This window comes from Cynocephalus volans, chromosome 12 (assembly GCF_027409185.1).
Source record: "Cynocephalus volans isolate mCynVol1 chromosome 12, mCynVol1.pri, whole genome shotgun sequence".
Lineage (NCBI taxonomy): Eukaryota > Metazoa > Chordata > Mammalia > Dermoptera > Cynocephalidae > Cynocephalus > Cynocephalus volans.
The window spans coordinates 106232029-106250340 of NC_084471.1; the positions used below are offsets into that span (position 1 = coordinate 106232029).

Consider the following 18312-nt stretch of genomic DNA (forward strand, 5'->3'; position numbering starts at 1 on the left):
GGCTAGTTGAAAATTTAGTATGCCCTGCCTCCTTTTGTTCTCTTACTAAATCAGGCAAAGCCTGTAATTTCTCCTTTGGAAGGGGCCACTGTTCTACCCATACAGGATCATTGGAGATCCATTGAATAGGATCTGCTTGTGGGCAGGGAGAAATTACAGTGGCTCCTATCCAAAAGCCGAATACCCCAACCCCTGCTTAGCAGGATTAGACGTTAAAGTGACAGGGTGTATAACACCCTGTTCATTTTCTCCTAATCCCTTTTTGAGGTTAAATACTTGTTTATTCACTAAACGAGTGACCGTGTCTGAGGGGCTATATAAATATACTCCTAAATGATTCAAAACATCCCTTCCTCATAAATTTAAGGGTAATTTTTCAAGAACATAAGGCTGAAATACTCCTCCTGTTTTGCCATCAGGATCTATCCAAGTTAATAGCTTAGAACTTTGTTTAGGAAGCGACACTTCTCCTATTCCTGCCAAGGGGGCGACTCCTTCCTGGAGGGGCCATTTCTGAGGTCAATATTGGAATGGCATCACTGATTTATCTGCTCCTGTATCAATTAATCCCATAAATTTTTTCCCTTCTATTATTAGGGTTGGTTGAAGGCATTGTTCAGGAACTGGTTGGGCGCAAAAGGCAGAAGTTCCTGAACTACCAAAACCACCTGATCCACGAGCCCTAGACAATACTTTTCCTGAAGAAATAAAAGGTAACACAAGGAGTTGTGCTATTTGGGCTCCTAGAGTAATTTCCACTACCTTTTGTGCCCTAGCAAGAATTTTCGCTTCCCCTAGATAGTCCTCATCTATCACCTCTGGGGCCACCATCAATTCCTTTAATGTCATTCCACTTCTTCCTAATAGGAGACGTACAGGTCCTGATGGAATAGGACCAAAAATTCCAGTAGCTATTTGTTGGGTTCCCATTTCGGGAGTTAGTACACATTGAGTGGCGGAACAGAGGTCCAATCCTCTGCTCCCTGTTGTGGTGTGACAAAGGTCTGCAAAGGTTTGGGGTTGGAATTGTCTGTGGTCATTGTTTGAGGAAGGATTAGGGACATGGCAGCCCCTATTGTTTGATGGGGCCAGGGTAGGACCTTGTTTTTTTCCTACAATTACAAGCTTGCTGCCGAGTTTTTCCACAATTAAAACATCCCCCCCTTTTGCTCCCTCTAAGGGCAGCAGCCATAAGATTAGCATAATGAGTTGCTGTACCCACATCCTGGCACCGGCGGATCATATCCATTACACTCATAGTTCTTTTAGAGCCTGCTAATGCTTGTTTACAATCTTTATTACAGTTATCATAAGCTAGTTGTTTTATTAATATCCCCGCAACAGTAGCATCTCCCACATTTCTTTGAATAGCCATAGTTAGTCTATATACAAATTGCTGAAATGATTCAGAGGGCCCCTGCAATATTTTCATAAAACTGGAATTAGTTTCTCCTTTTTCAGGTAACCTAGGCCAAGCATTTTTTGCACATACAGCAATTTGTGAATATGCTTGGAGAGTCCATGTAAGTTGATTCACAACATCTATATAGGGTCTTGCTCCAGTAAGCACATCATATGTAATAAGAACATTAGCTTGTTCATTTCTTACATGCTGTTCAGCACACAAGTCATGATAACACATCTTCCATAACAAGTAATCTTCTCCATCTAACGCAGTCTTAGCTATAGTATACCAGTCAAAAGGACATAAGGCTTCAGTAGCAATAGTTTCTACAGTAGCCAATACATATGGCGCTGTGGGTCCATAAGTAGCAGCAGCTTGTTTTAAATCTTTTAATACTTTCAGGCTCACTGCTGGATGTTGTCTAATCACTTGACCTGGGTTATTAGGATCAGAGTTCTCAAAAATTGGGCATACCTGCAATAAATCTAAAGAAATATCTTCTTCTCTTTGGGCTGCTGATGCAATCATTTCTTGTAATACCGATTTCCTTCTTAATGCAGGAGCTGAGGAAGGTGGTTTAACATATCTATCAGTCTCTCCTACTGGTATTTCTATTGCAAACTCTGTGTCTCCTTACAAATCATCATCAGTATCTACTGCTGCATCTTCTTTAATAACTCTTTTTACCATAGGAACCTCAGTCTTTGGGGTTAAACATATTTTTATAATATTCCAAATAGAAAAGGCAATAATAGGAAATGAGTCAGGTTCATCCTCTTTCAACCTTTCGTTCATTTGTTTACCTATTAATTCTCATCTTTCCAAATCCACAGTTCCTTCTGGAAACCATGGACAACAATGCTCAACATACTGTAAAAATTTTCTATTTGTCCTTTGGTTACATGAAATCCCCATTCTTTCACCACCTTTTTAAGAACTAGAATATACTGATCTCTATCCTTAAACTGTACCTGACCCATAATTAAAATTAATCCCCTGATTTGCCTAGTAAAAAAATTCTCTTACCTTTTTCTTAGTGTTTGTAGACTCTGGATTCCTTTTAGCGGTAAGACACCACCCTTTCTCTCCTTTCAAGTCCCTGTTTGGGCGCCACTTGTCAGATGCCAACAATAATATCCTGAGGAAGAGAATGGTGAGAAATAAAAGATAACAAAGGCAGGGCTAAGTGAGCCTCCACTCTGGGTGGAAGGCTGATTTATTCTTGGTAAAGCAAGCATTATATACTTTAAGAGGTATGACTTTGCAAATAATACAGACATGAGCCAATAACCACAAATGTTCTGCCAAGCATCTGGTGATTATCTGATACTGTTTTCCCGCCTTCATGATGCCATACTAATGTACTTTATTGATTCATAATCTCTAATGGGTTTCTGCTTTGAACCAACTGTGTCCAAGACAGGCCTTGCCTTGTCATTCTTTCCTTGTGTGACTGTGCCTTGCATCAGGTAAACAACTCAGGACTTGTTCAAGGACAGCTGGTCCTCCACATCCATATGAATTTGAGATTAATTATTCAAGGTACACAGGAATTACATATATTTGCCTATAAACTTATTAAACACTGATGAGAGAATACTTATTAACATCAATATTTAAGCACACCAACATAACAGAACTTTTTCCAACTTTTAAATTATTTCTTCCCATTAAGCCAGTTTATATTTGATATTTGGGCCGTACAAAAACAGACATATTCCTTAACTGACCAGAAGATAAACCAGCATACAAGTGTCCTAGGAAACTATTATACCTGTATATCCCACCATCTTTTGATGGTTTCCCTAATCAGAAATCTGAAAAATGTCTTTGACTCATTTCTTTTTTTTACCCTCTATATGCCATCTATCATGTAGCCAGGTCAATTCTTTCTGCAAAATGTCATTATCTTGCCTCAGTACAGTAGTCCTCCCATGTCCATGGTTTTGCTTGCCGTGGTTTCAGTTACTCATGGTCAACCAGCACCCAAAAATATTAAATGGAAAGTTGCAAAAATAAACAATTCATAAGTTTTAAATTGCTCACTTTTCTGAGTAGCATGATGAAATCTTGTGCTATCCCCCTCTGTCTTGCCTGGGACATCCCTTTGTCCAGTGTATCCATGCTGTGTACTCTACCCACCTGTTAGTTATCAACGTCACCTGCTCCTAACATCCACAGGAAGTGCCAGTTTCCTTGGGGTCGGGTTTCAGGCCACGCCCCTGGGTGTCAAGCCCCTCTTCAGAGTCCTGAGCTACTGTTGCTTGTTGCACTTATTTTTGGCACCAACACATGGAGATTGAGATTGCAGGAGGCAGACTTATGTAATTCAGTGGCTGAGCATACTCAGTAAAATGGAGTTTGTCCCTTGAATGACCTCCCACTGGAAGCACTAGAGAGAGCTTAGAATATTTTAAGTGTATTTGGTGCAGGTGTTGTAATTTGACCAATGAGCATGCCCTAAAGGAGACCAACTGAGCATATGCAAACCTGTTACATAACTGGGAACCACCCTGCAGTTGAACATTCATTAGATTGCATGAATATGTATAGATAGACAAGCTATAAAAGTTGAATCCAGGAAGAAGGCAGTGCTCTTGCTCATCCTCTCTGGAGCCAGCCCACAGTTCACCTTGTGAGGTGTGTAGACTTTACTTTTTGTATTAAACCTGCCTTTAGCAGGCTCACTCTGGAGTCAGCCCACACTTTTTGAGGTGCGTATTTCTTACTTTTGTATTGAACTTGCTGCAGCTGTGCTCACTCTGGAGCTGGCCTGCACTTTGTCTGTGGAACGTGTACTTCTTATGCTTTACATGAAACCTGTTTTTGCTTTCTACTCTGACTCTACTCTTGAAATCTTTCCTGTGGTGGAGACAAGAACGTGGTAGAGGACGCAATGGCTTGAGGTCAGCTATCCGACATCCCCAGAACCTCTCCTACAGTATTACCACCATTGACATCCTCATGGCTGGATGATCAAGGATCACCCATGGAAGGTGACATATCACCAGAAAGTCAATAGTAGCCTAACGCTAACGTCACAATGCCTACATCATTCACCTCACTTCGTCTCATCACATAGTCATTTTATCATCTCACATCATCAAAAGAAGGGTAAGTACAGTACAGTAAGATATTCTAAGAGAGACTACAGTCACATAACTTATTACAGTATATAGTTGTAATTGTTTTATTACTAGTTATTGATGTTAATCTCTTACTGTGCCTAATATAAATTAATCTTTATCATAGGTCTGTACCTATAAGAAAAAACATAGTTTCAGGATCCATTAGGGGTCTTGGAACATATACCCCTTATGGGGGTGTACTACTGATACATTTAGTAATAATAAAAATCTACTCAAGCTAAGAAAAGGATAGGGAATTATGTTTACTTTGTAAATTGTCTATTGTCCCACAAGAATGTACTTCCTGACACACAGCAAGTCTATTTAACCTTATTTTCTGCTTATGAGGGGTCTTCAAAAGGTTCATGGAAATATTTGTATTATCTTTTCATTCCATTTTTCTGTGAACTTTCTGAAGTGCCCTTGTATCCTGTTTTAGATAAATGGAAGACCTACAAAGCTCTGTATTTTTAGCCACACATTTAACTTCTCTTGGGCTCTCCTGAAAGTAACAAACCTAACAATTTCATATAGTTGTCCCTTGGTGTCCACAGGGGGATTCGTTTCAGGACCCCTCACAGATACCAAAATCTACAGATGCTCAAGTCCCTTATATAAAACAGCATAGTATTTGCATATAATCTACACACATCCTCCAGTATGCTTTAAATCATCTATAGATTACTTATAATACCTAGTACAATGTAAATGCTATGTAAATAGTTGTTACATTGTAGTTTATTTGTATTATTTTGTTGCTGTATTGTTGTTTTTTGTTTTTGTTTTTGTCCCTGAATATTCTTGAACCATGGTTGGTTTAATCTGTGGATGAAAAACCTGTGAACACAGACGGCTGACAGTAATGTAGGATTCTTGCATAGGCTGCTTAAATATATATGTGAAAGCATATAAAACAGTGAAACACAACACTGACATAATGTATTGTTTTTGTAGGTCTGATTCAAGTCTTGTGTCCTTTTTGAGGCTTTGCTGTATTCTAAAGATATACCAATTCCCCTCTAGCCCCCCGAATTCCTATAATACTTTTCCAATCAGGTTTGCACCTAATTTTACACTATCTTGAAAATTTGTTTTTGTTTTAATTGTTTACAAATATTTTCAAAGTATTTTTCTTTCTCTCCATATCCCAACAGATGGTCACTTCTGGTTCTTTTATTGTTCTTCAGAGCAAAGGGGATAAAATCTAGAAGAGTCGTTATTTAGTATCAGCTATGTTCCAAATACTACTAGGATTACTTAACTCTCTTAAATAAAAGAAAAACCTATCATTGGTTATCTTTTACAGATATAAAAATTGGTGTATAAAGGTTAACTTGCCCACAACTGTAGAATTAGCATGTGGCAAAGCAGAAATTTATATTCAATTCTAACTGTATTTTCTTATCTGTGCAGTAACTAGGCTAAGGTTATTCAGGATTATTACGCAAATAGTAGATTTGATTGATCTTACTTTTTGGTTGGCTTCATGGCAAACTCCCTGAACTGGGAAATCTACATAGTTTTCCTATGGGGATAATTTATTTATGTTATCAGGAGTTAGGTCTGTTCAACCCAGACTATGAGCAGTTTATAATTACTTCAGGCTCTTTGGCAGAGATGCCTTACATAAAGTGGTCTAGAATTGTGCTAATTCCTCTGCTTACAAATAAACTAAATTTATAAAACATTTATTACCTGTGCCCAACAAATATGTATTGTTTTTGACTGACTAATCTTGAAGTGTGTTTTCACTCAAATGGATTTTCCTGTAGATTTAGGGATGGAGTGGGGAATATAGTGAAATAAAATTAAAGACTAAAAAAGTTATTTTGGAAACACTGAATTGGTTGGTAGACTTTATTTTCTTTATGTTTTCATTATGCTCCCATATCCTAATTAAACCAAATATGGATTTTGATTACATTCCTCCAGCGGTGTGCAAATATTCAATTGATTTCACTAAAGTGGTGCAAATGACTTTCTTATTGGTACTTTATAGTCCCTAGATGTTTAATTAGACTTGGCAATTCTTTAATCCTACCACATCCCTATTATGGTCCTGGTATCCTCCATTAGATCTGGTGCCACTCAGGTCAATTCATGACTTCAGTTGGTTTGTGGAAGCAAGCCACTGTTTTTTAATCAACTCGCGTCTTTTTTCCCCCACCTTTTGATAATTAACTACACAACCAAATTTTAGGGTTCACTTTGGATATAACCAAAGTATGGTTCCTGAGCCTCTCCATAGCTTTCCAGGCACTATTTATTTTCTACCGCTTGTATACAGATCCCAACCTCCCCCCCCCAGCCCCCCCGCAAACCTCTCCAGCAATATTCATATAATTTTCAATTGGTTATCCTAAGCAAATAAGTTGAATAAAGTTTATCTTCTTTTTCCCAGTCTCTTTTCTTGTATTAGAATGCTTTGGCTGCATGTAACAGAAACAAATTTAAACAAAGGGGGAAATTTTATTATAAGAATACAGGGATATTTCATGAAATAAGCCAAAGAAATAAATTATGGTAGAAGCAAATAATGAAATTTTATGTAGCTGTTTGAAATTCTGAGGTAGCATTACATTTGCTTATATGACAAGATACTCAAGATATACTGTGAAGTTATGGAATTGGGTTAAGAGATGCTTACAAATGAATATACAAATTTTGGAAGGATATGCAAGAGAATGTTAACAATGCAAGAGGGGGAGGAGTGTCAATGGATTTTGCTTTTATTTTCCAGTTTTTTCTCTTGTTGAGAAATATTTGTCTCCTGTGAGCACTGTGCAGCCATAGAGGTGTGTGCCACTCAGACCTCCTTTAAGACAACCTGCTGCAAAATGGTGCAGCTGCTACAGAAAACAGTAAAGAGAATCCTCAAAAAATTAAAAATAGAACTACCATATGATCCAGCAATCCCACTTGTATTTATCCAAAATAATTGAAATCAGGATCTCGAAGAGATAGCTGAATTCCCATGTTCATTGCAGCTCTATTGTTAGCCAAGATGTGGAAACAACCTAAAGTCCATTGACAGATGAATTAAAAAATGTGGTATATGCATACAATGGAATATCATTCAAACTTAAAAAAAAGGAAATCCTGCAATATGCAACATGATGAACCTTGAGGACATAAGTGAAATAAGCTAGTCACAGAAGGACAAATACTGCATGATTCTACTTATATGTGGTGTCTAAAATAGTCAAACTCATAGAAGCAGAGAATAAAATAGTAGTTACCAGGGGCTGGGGGTAGTGGAAAATGGGAGTTGCTAATCAATGGGTATAAAATTTCACTTATGCAAAATGAGTAAGTTCTAGAGATCTGCTGTATAACATCATGCCTATAGATAACAATACTGTATGATACACTTAAAAATCTGTTGAGTGGGCCTCATGTTAAGTATTCTTGCCACAATAAAATTAAAAAGACCAAGCTAATGTTAATGCATATATAATTAAAATTATTTTAAAAATCATATCAAAAAGAAAAAACTGCTGTTGGATCCACCCCAGTTCTCACACCAAGGCCACTTTCTTCCCGGTTTACTCCCTGCCAGTAACTGTACACAGCAGGAGTACTAGGTCTCCGGTACATAACATATAGCCATTGATTCAGTAAATGCATTTTTTTTCCCAGTCTTGATCAGGAAGGAGGACCAGAAATAGTTTGCATCCACGTGGAATACACAATATTTACAGTTTTACCCCAGGAATATGTTAACCCTTGCAACCTTTGATGATATAATGTGAGTTATGGCCATGTGAGCATTCCACAGAACATCACATTAATCCATTACCTCAACGACATGTTAATTGGGCAAGATGACTGCAAGGTAGCTAATACACTGGAGGTCTTTCTGAGATAGGTATGTGTTCCAGAAGGTAGGAGATACATTCTATGAAGATTTGGGGATCTGCCATTCCTGTAAAATTTTTAGAGTACCAATGGTCAGGGGTATACTGAAATACCCTCTACAAAGTAAAAAACAAATTGCTACATTTTGCATCACTTGCTACAAGGAAGCCAGCAAAATATGTCTCTCTAGATCCCGGAGACAGTATGTTCCATCTAGAAATGCTACTCCAGCCCATGCCTTGGATTGAGTGTCCCCCCAAAACTTGTCCCACACTGTGAGTGTTAAGGTGGGAAATCCTATTATGGTAATTGAAAGGTGGGGCCTTGAAGGGGTGATCAGATTGTAGGACCATACAGTAGTGAATGGATTAATAATGTTGGTCAGGGTCATGGTTCCGAGGGCTTTAAAAGGAGTGAATGAAGTTGGCCTTTTGCTCTCTCTTTCACCATTTTCTCCCACGAGACCCCTGGGTCCCTGTCGCCACCACAAGGACCCTCACCAGATGTGTTCCCTGGACTTTGGACTTCCTAGCCTCCCAAACTGTAAGCAATAAATTTCATTTTCTTACAAATTACCCAGTTCCGTGTATTTTGTTATAACAAACAGAAACAGACTAATACAAGCCCATATGCTAAATGATATGAAAAACTGCTAGGTTTGAGTCAGGGCCAGGAGCAAGAAAGGGCTCTGCAGAAGACAGTCTGTGATGCAAGTACCCTGCAAAAACTGGGCCATGTGATCTAGTAAGTCCTGTAGTATCGAAGGTATCAGTGGCAGGAAAAAATGCAATGTATGGTTTATGTCAGAGGCTCATGGAACTGTGGAGGAGTTCCCCAAATGTGTGAAGTGCATCTGTGCAGTGTTAAGGGGTGAAATGTGGTTGTCATGGAGGTGTGTCACCAAGGTCTCTCCAAGAAAACTGGATGCAAGTAACATATTTGGCTGACAGCCTCCAGCTGCCACTCCTAATCTGTGGCAGCATTCACATGGAAGCCATGCTTTGGGCATACTAGTCAAGACACTGCTGCCCAATGCAGGACTACTCTAATGGGTAATCTGCTCTGAGAATCCTCATCAGCTGGCAGAGAATCTCAGAGCAACTGAGGTCTGAGGCTCTTTCTTCTGTTTTCTTTTCTTTTCCCTTCTACCACAGATGTTGGATGCACATTGCACTGTGAGGGCTCTCCCTGCCTATTTCCTCTCCCTTGTATCCTTCACAGGCATTTCTCTCAATACATCTCTACCATATCTGACTCCATCATGGTGTCTGCCTTTTGCTTTTGTTTTTGGTTTATTTTTTGCCAAGATGACAGCATTTTACTAAGGTCATATTCACGGAAAAAGACTGATTTTTCTCCTCTGAAGACAGATTCCCTTCAGTTATTTATTAGCTGTGATCACAGGTAGAGAAGACAACAAAGTCACTCTGGACTAAGTATATGAAGAGATGCATTTCACAAGGAAAAACGCTCAGTTGGGCCGAACCCGTGGCGCACTCAGTAGAGTGCTGCGCTGGGAGCGCAGTGACGCTCCCGCCGCGGGTTCGGATCCTATATAGGAATGACCAGTGCACTCACTGGCTGAGTGCCGGTCACGATAAAACGACAAAAAAAAAAAAACGCTCAGAGCAAAAACTGCTTTCTCCCAGGCCTCCAGTCAAGACTAACAACCCCAGTGGGCTTGCAGAGGAACTTGTCACAACAACACACCCTCTCAGGGATGTCACAGACTGTTCGGAGGCAAACGAGTTAAGGTCACCTCCTCTGTTTGGTGTCAAAGAGACGGTGTCTGCCTTTTGGAGGATCCAAGGTGACACTAGCATGTATGCTTTAACAATAAACTTGCAAAATTACAATAATTAATAAACAAGTGGGGAAGATTTCTCAAAACCATCCACATCTCAACTGTGCTCAACTTTCAGGAATACAAGTTTCATTGCCCTGATCCACGCTGTCTCTCACATCTACACCATGTAAGTTTTAAATGTCATGGAACAGCAACAGTTGAGTACTGTTGCGGCCTCTAGAGACCCTGCTTCTTGAAGCCTTGCGCTTTAAGGGATCCTTCCTGTGCAACTGGAAGCTGACCACAGGGGAACTACAAAATATTAAACAGCCCACCAAAGGCCATCTGTTTGTGTTAATGAAGTCATCATTTACTTTTAAGAACTTTGAATGACTTGGTGCCTTAGTACTTCTTGGTCATACAAGTCCTACTTTAAATGTTAAGGGTGACTTTCTATTCAGAGGCTTTCATGAGAGTATAAATCCTATCATGTACCTTCCCTGACTACCAAAGCATCATTCTTAATTCACTGCAGAGAATTTCAATATATCCATTTTCCTACCACAGCAAATAACCTCAAATTCTGCTGTTACCAAAGCCTCATTTGGTGAAGTATTAAATAATGAATCACTGCCTAAGGTACATTCAGTTCACCCATCTCTCTACAGCATGAGTCAGCTTGTTTTGCACAACCTATGAGCTAAGAATGGTTTTTACATTTTAAAACGGTTATTTAACAAAATCCAACAGAGATCATATGTAGATGGCAAAGGCTAAATTATTTACATGTCCTTTTACAGAATATGTTGTCCAACACTGTTTCAGAGCAGGAGGGTACTTCAGAAAGTTTGTGGAGAAGTAGAATTAAAAGGTAATACAAACCTTTCCATGAACTTTTTGAAGACCCCCTCATACTTCTTAAAAGACACTAATGCTGACATGATTTAGGAGAGTGGATCTCAAACATTAGTATTAATAAGTCCCTTGAAGTTGATCAAAATGGACACATTCCTGGCAACCCAAAAATTCATGTCTAACACGAGGGCTCTAGAATCTACATTCTAAACCAATAATCCAAGCAATTATGATGCAGGTGGTTCTAGGACACTCTGGACAGTTAAAATCTATCACTGGATCAACCTCAGACCAACAAGATGACTTCTTACCAAACTGCTTTTATTGGACTGTTACTTTAGGTTTATGATGTTTATCTGCATTGTGGAACATAACAGTATCAGGGAATAGGGAACACTGCTTTTCTTGAGCAACAAATTTGCTTCTACCTTGATGATACCATGAATCTTCTAATAACATTATTCCACTATATCAATTTGTTCCACCTCTAAGCAAATGTATTTTTGTTATATTTTTGTAACACTGTCAACATACATTTTTGATAGCATGCATTTTTGTTATTTTAATCTTTGCCTTACCTTATTTTTTTTCATTTATTTTGCCCTCACCCTAATTCTCTACATTTAATACATCTCTGTAAATCACCTCATAATTATTTTTGGAGAAATAAAATAATGCTGTAAATTTCAATAGTCATACTACCCTAAATTATTCCTTAGGTGCAATGTACGCATGCTCCTTATTTGCCTAATTCTCCAAATTCAGGAGCAAGACAATTATTTTGTGAGGGGTAAAAAGTCTGGACAAAAATGATTTAAGAGGTTTTTCTTATATAAAATTCCTCAGTAAGCCAATTCAGTATAGAGTAGGAGAAACACCACAACAATACATACAAATAGAATGTTCCAACCACAAGATCTTGTGAATGGAGTCTAAAGGAAAAAAATACAGGAAACCAAGAAAGAAAACATAGGGCTGGCCAGTTAGATCAGTTGGTTAGAGCATGGTGCTGGTAACACCAAGGTCCAGGGTTCAATCCTTGTACTGGCCAGCTGTGCCCCTCCCCCCAAAAAAAGAATGTAAACTTCATAGTCCAACTTTAGGATTAAGAACATTTAGTAGCTGTGAATAAGATATGAATAACTAAGGTTTACAGAATCAATGGACAGTATTTACTAAACACTCAAGTAAGTGCTAAGCACTATAAATGTATTATAGCATAGCTAATGCATATACATTAAGCTGGTAAAGTGGGTACAATTATTTACATTTTTTACAAATCCTCCTCTATGGCTTTAAAGAGGGTGACTTGGTCCAAAGGCCTTGTAACCATTAAATAATGAAATTAGAATGTGCATCAATATCTGACTACAAAACCTAGTCTTCATCAAAAGTACTAGGGCCTCTCATCAAGATTAAAATGTAAGCCAGGCACAGAAAGACAAATAAAACATGATCTCACTCATATGTGGAATCTTAAAAAAAAAAAAAAAAGTTGATATTACAGAGGCAGAGAATAGGGCAGTTGTTACCAGAGATGGGGTGGGAGCGTGTGGAGACGATATGGCGAGGTTGGCCAACAGGCACAAAATACAATTAGATAGGAGGAATAAGTCCTGACATTCTATTACACAGTAGGGTGACTATGGTTAAGTTTTGTATACTACATGACAGCTAGAGAAGAGGCTTTTGAATGTTCTTGCCACAAAGAAATGATAAATGCATGCATTAACTGATACTTTAAATACTCTGACTCAATTATTATACAACATATTTATGTATCAAGACATCAGACTGTACCTCATAAGTATGTACAATTATAATGACAATTCAAATTTTAAAAACAAAACAAAAAAACCATAGTGGGCAAGGCTGTATGATAGGTATATGTCAAAGCCTTGTCAGGATGAAACAAAAAGAGCTTGCATTTCTTCAGAGATTAAAATAGGATTTCATCTTGCAAAAGGTGACAAGTAGAAAAAAATAAAGATAATGACACATGTGGAGCTAGACATCAAGTCTAGATATCTGGACTACAATGAATTCACATAGGATGGAGTAGGTAGAAACAGCTGCCAAAAGAAGAAGTCATACTCCATGCTATTTCATTTCCAGTTCATGGTTTTTTTATTTTAGAAAACACACTAAATCAAACAGGTTAGAGCTATTATTTCCTTGTTCTGTGTATTTCTATTCTCCACTTGAAAAAACAGAGTCTGTCTTCTTGTTAATGAGGTGAGCAAAAAGGATCACTGGTAACTTCAAAAGAACCTAGGGAGAAAAAACACATACAACTCATTTAAATCACAGATTTAAACAGTCTATAATCAGCATGAGAAAAAAGAGATAAAATAAACTAATGTGATAATATCACAAACTGGCTAGAATAAGAAAAACCATACCAGTTTTTTGTTATTACCATTCTTTGTCTTAGTGACAAAAACTGAGGCAAATTAAAATTTCTTGTAAATATTACTGTACCAAAATGCCCAAACAAAATTCAACTTTAATGTTCTTACTCTAGTGTTCTAGGCTAAATTTTCAATAAATTACAGAATGTGCAATAAATTTTGGTTCAGATGAAGATTCAAGTTGGTCATCTTCTTTCAGTTCTAAAGCACTAACATTTCTATATACTGAACAAAATTCTTGATTAACGTAAAATTGTTTAAAAATTTTAGAACCCCTAACCATATTATCTAATGCTAAAATACATAATGTTTTTTGGCATTAGGACAATTTTTTTAAAAAAATACAAAACTCACAAAATCCCCCAAACTCAATGAAGCTTGATTTGTTTCCCCCAAGTTTTATATATTAGAAACTTACTTAGCCCCCACTGTGACTGTTAAGAGGGTAGGAAATCGTATTACGGTAATTGAAAGGTGGAGCCTTGAAGAGGTGATTGGATTGTGGGACCCTGCAGTAGTGAATGGATTAAAAAATGGTGGCCATGGATGTGGTTCTGGGGGCTTTAAAAGAAGAGGAGAGTCTGTCTGTCTTTTTCTGTGCTTCTACCATCTTGCAGTGTGTGGTCACTGTCGCCACCACCAGATGGACTTTGGACTTCCCCGCCTCAAAAACTTTAAGTAATAAATTTCCTTTTCTTTATAAATTACCCAGTTCCAGGTATTTTGTTATAAGCAACAGAAATGGACCGATACAATGACTTTTTACATGGTTTTTTAAAAAGAAACAAAATTCACTGCATATTTAGACAATTATCAGTTATTCTAGAGTCATGTTACTATACATCCTATTATTCCAAGTAAACATATTCATCTTACTTAAGTATCCACTTACCCCACTGCTAGCCTAAAAATCTGAAAGGAATAAATTTTCAAAACAATAAGAAGTTTATCTTTGTTGTAGATTGATTCATTTTCCAGAACAGGAATGAAAGGTAGGCAAAGAAGAGGCAGAGGGTTATAACAACAGCACACTAGACCTAAGGAATCCATTTCTCTTCTCCAATGACCAGAAATTGCAGAGAACATGAAGGCCTTTTTGTATCTCATTTTAACAAGGTATACCTTTTCAGCAGCAAGCCTTATAAATGATGTACTCATAATTATATTGTTTGATGTATAACAAATAAATGTACATGCAAAATATTTAACAATTCTGTATGTAAACCATCAACAGCTTGTCTTAATATCCTTTATTTGTCTAGACTCTCCACCCTGTATTAGATAACCATAAGTACCAACAGTGACAGCTTTGTGACATTGTAGCTGTCACTGCAGAGCACTTGTTCAATAACTACAGTCGATGTTAAAGGATGCATGATATACACTGCAAAGAGCACTAAATTGACAATTAGGAGACTTGGATCCTAGTCCTGGTTCTGTTATCTTGGCCAAGTCACTAACTTCTTGAGACTTTAGTTCCCTTATCTGCAAATTTAAGATATCTGTGATATTGTGAGAAATATATTTGGTCTTTGTTCCAGTTTCCTGACAACACCTAAAATCCTTGGAATCCCCAAAGTTATATGTGTCTTTTTGTATGTTAATAAACTGACTGATGGCCGGCTACCCGTAGGCAGCTTCAGGATGAGGGCTGGTCACTGAAAAGACCAAGACAGGATTAAAGGGTCACCCCCCAATCTCCAGGGAGGGGAGAGGGCTGAAGGTTAAGTTGATCACCAATGGCCAATGATTAAATCAATCATGCCTATATAATGAAGCCTCCATTAACACTCACAAAGACAGGGTTTGGAGAGTTTCCTAATAACTGAACACATGGAGATTCCTGGTGCGTGGCATGCCCAAACAAGGAATGGAAGCTCTGTGCCTCTTCCCCCCAACTTACCCTATGCATCTCTTCATCTGTGTCCTTTGTAATATCCTTTGTAATAAACTAGTAAACATGTTTCCTTGAATTCTGTGAGTCGTTTTAGCAAATTAATCAAACCCAAGGAGAGAGTTGTGGGAACCCCAACATATATCCGGTCAATCAGAAGCATAGGCAAAATAACCTGGGGCTTGCGACTGGCAACAAAAGGCAACAAAAGGGAGTGGGGCAGTCTCATGGGACTGAGACCTCAACCTGTGTTATCTAGTGCTATCAGGTAGATAATGTCAGAACTGAATTGACTTAGAAGACACCCAGCTGGTGTCTGCTGAAGAATTGCCTGCTTACTTGCTGGTGGGAAGAAATCCCTATACATCTGGTGTCAGAAGCATTTTGTGAGAATATAGTGAGAGAAACTGAGTTTCTTTTTTCCATTCAATATCAGATGACTAAACTTTCCAGTTTTAATCTCACCTCCTCTAGATATCCTGTTTTTACTATAATGCCTGAAAACAATTATTTGTGTGCTACTTTAAAGAGCACTAATAAAAATGCTTCTAAAATGTTCACATATGTAACCTAGAATAAAGATTTAGACCAGTTAGAATTTTAACCTTCAGTTAAAAGACTAAAAACTGATCTTGTCTAGTACGTGCATCTCTAAAATACTGTTTTTGTTCATTTTCTGATTCCTTTAGAGACTTAAAAAAATCAGAGTTAACTCCAAGTTAAAAATCTAAGATTAGGAACCATATGCCTTTATTTCTGTCCAAGTGATCTTAAACAGCTTGGTTGCCAGAAACAATAAAGATACTATAGTTGAAATAAGCAAGTAGTTGACTGAGTAAACAGGTCTGCATCTTATAAATTTAGGAATTCATTAACTCTAGGGAATTTCAAAATATCATTTAATTTCTTCTATTCAGCCTAGTCAAATTTTACAATGTAAAGAATCACAGTACTGGTACTCTGATTCACATATCTAAAGGCAGTGTAGATGGCCAGGCAGTTAGGACAGAATGCAAATGAAAAGGGGAGAGTGAGGGAGGAAATGGGACAAGAACAGGGAGACACACACACACGCACGCACGCACGCACGCACGCACGCATGCACGCACGCAGGCAGAAATGAAAAAATGGCAAAACTGGGTAAGTAAAATTCAGAAGGACTGAATAAGAGAGAGAAACAGATAGAGGTAAGAGAGGTATAAAGATAGAGAGAAAAAGAGAAAAAGGACAAAAGCAGAGACAGATAAGCAAGAGAGAAAGGTGAACAGGCAGAGTGGAACTGATGAGCATGCACAGTGACGAGGATATAGGACTAGACTAAAAAGGACAACCAGCTGAAGAAAATATCTCCCTCCCCATAATTTTTTTCCAATTACATTCATTATCCCTCCAGTGCTCCCAATAAAATGGGGACTTCCTTTTATTTTTATAAAATGGTTAACAAAGCATATTTCATTTCTCTTGCAGATTTTAAAAAATCATATTTACTGTCAGCGTAATTTTTGCCATCAAAAAGTTCACATATATCAACGTAATGGGGAGAAAATCCTAATTTTACATACTGCTAGTTATTTTTCAAAGTGAAGAATGATAGTACACCAGTTAGGTCAAACTCAAACTAAGGCAAGGACTTATAGGCAACCATGACTGCATACTACAATACATAACCATATAACTCATATAACACTGGTATCAGACTTAAAACACTCTTATAGTTGAAAATAACTTACCATTTGGAGTCAAAATCCAGGAATCTTAGTCCTGTTTCCATTTTTTGCCCCCCTTGCTTCACTTGGTATGTCATGCTGTATCGCTTCTCCTATGCAGATTTTAAGTCAGTAGTCATCAATCTGAAGAATTTCTTTCTCTGCTGCCACCTACCAGTTTATTTCTCTGCTGCAGCAGAAGGGTATATAGAAAAAGATCTTGCTTACTATTCAGGTTAAACAGAAAAGACTCCTTTAACATTTCATGTTTTCGCATGTGCACCAACTTTTTCATGTCTCCCCTAGACCTTCCCCCCAAAAATCAGGAACAAAAATCCTGATCACAGAAAATCAAACAATGTATGATCAATGGTTGGTCATGCTAAGCTGAGAGAATTAAACATTTTTAAAAAAGAAAGAAAGAGGAAAGATTTAGACACTCAGCAGTTGCCATCTGAAGGAGCCATTTTCTTTTCTGTTATAATTTCCTTCCGCACCTATCTCTACAATCTATAATAAATATGTAACTTAAGATTTCAACTAGGTAGTTTACAATTCCTGCAAATTTTAATTTCATAGACTATCCAGAGAACTGTGGAAGATGCAGCAATATAAAAAGAGTTATTTAAAGTAATTCTAGAAACTAAGGGTATTAGGTGCTTTACCTGCTTGAGTTTTCAATGTTCTGGACTGCTTATTGCCCAATGGCTCTGAATACATTAAAACACGAACACATACGCCACCTACATTTAAAATAGGGTAGCATTTGTATGCCCATATAAGCATTGGGTATATCTTTTGCAAAGAGTAATAAATTCATTAAGTCCTTTAAAAAGGACTGACCATGAATGTACTGTTCCTCAGACTGTTTACATGTATAGAAGAATAAGGGGGAAAAAAGGGAGACAGAATGACAAATGTAATAGCAGTTGTAGGAGAACTGGGAAATAACACAACATAAATGTTTCTGTTTGTTAAAATCCTGAGATTCATTTCTATTCCCACTCCGTTCACTGCTGGGGCCTACATTCCAAATTTATTCTGTTTTAGTTATTATCCAGTAACGAACTAGTAGTAACAGTAATGGCTTGTTTTTTTTCCCACCCTCCCCCCCACTACTTTCATCCCCAAATAAAAATATGTACAGTTTTGCCAACTTAAAAAAACCAGGAAATAAAACACTGACATAAGCACCAAAGGCTAGTCAACAGTGGCACGGCAGTGACATTGTTTCTACTTTCTCATTCCTTCCCCCAATCTCAAACCCCA

General features: G+C 37.8%; 1 protein-coding gene across 1 annotated transcript in view; it reads right to left on the reverse strand.

The window, feature by feature from the left end:
* Positions 1-13135: 13135 nt before the first annotated feature.
* The window catches only part of RIMKLB (ribosomal modification protein rimK like family member B), a 74349-nt gene continuing 69172 nt past the window's right edge, over positions 13136-18312 (reverse strand). The window contains exons 8-10 of the transcript XR_010025014.1: positions 17709-17786; positions 17068-17233; positions 13136-13303 (exon numbers count right to left, since the gene is read on the reverse strand). The gene's annotated coding sequence lies outside the window, so the exon portion shown is untranslated. The remainder of the gene's footprint in view (positions 13304-17067; positions 17234-17708; positions 17787-18312) is intronic.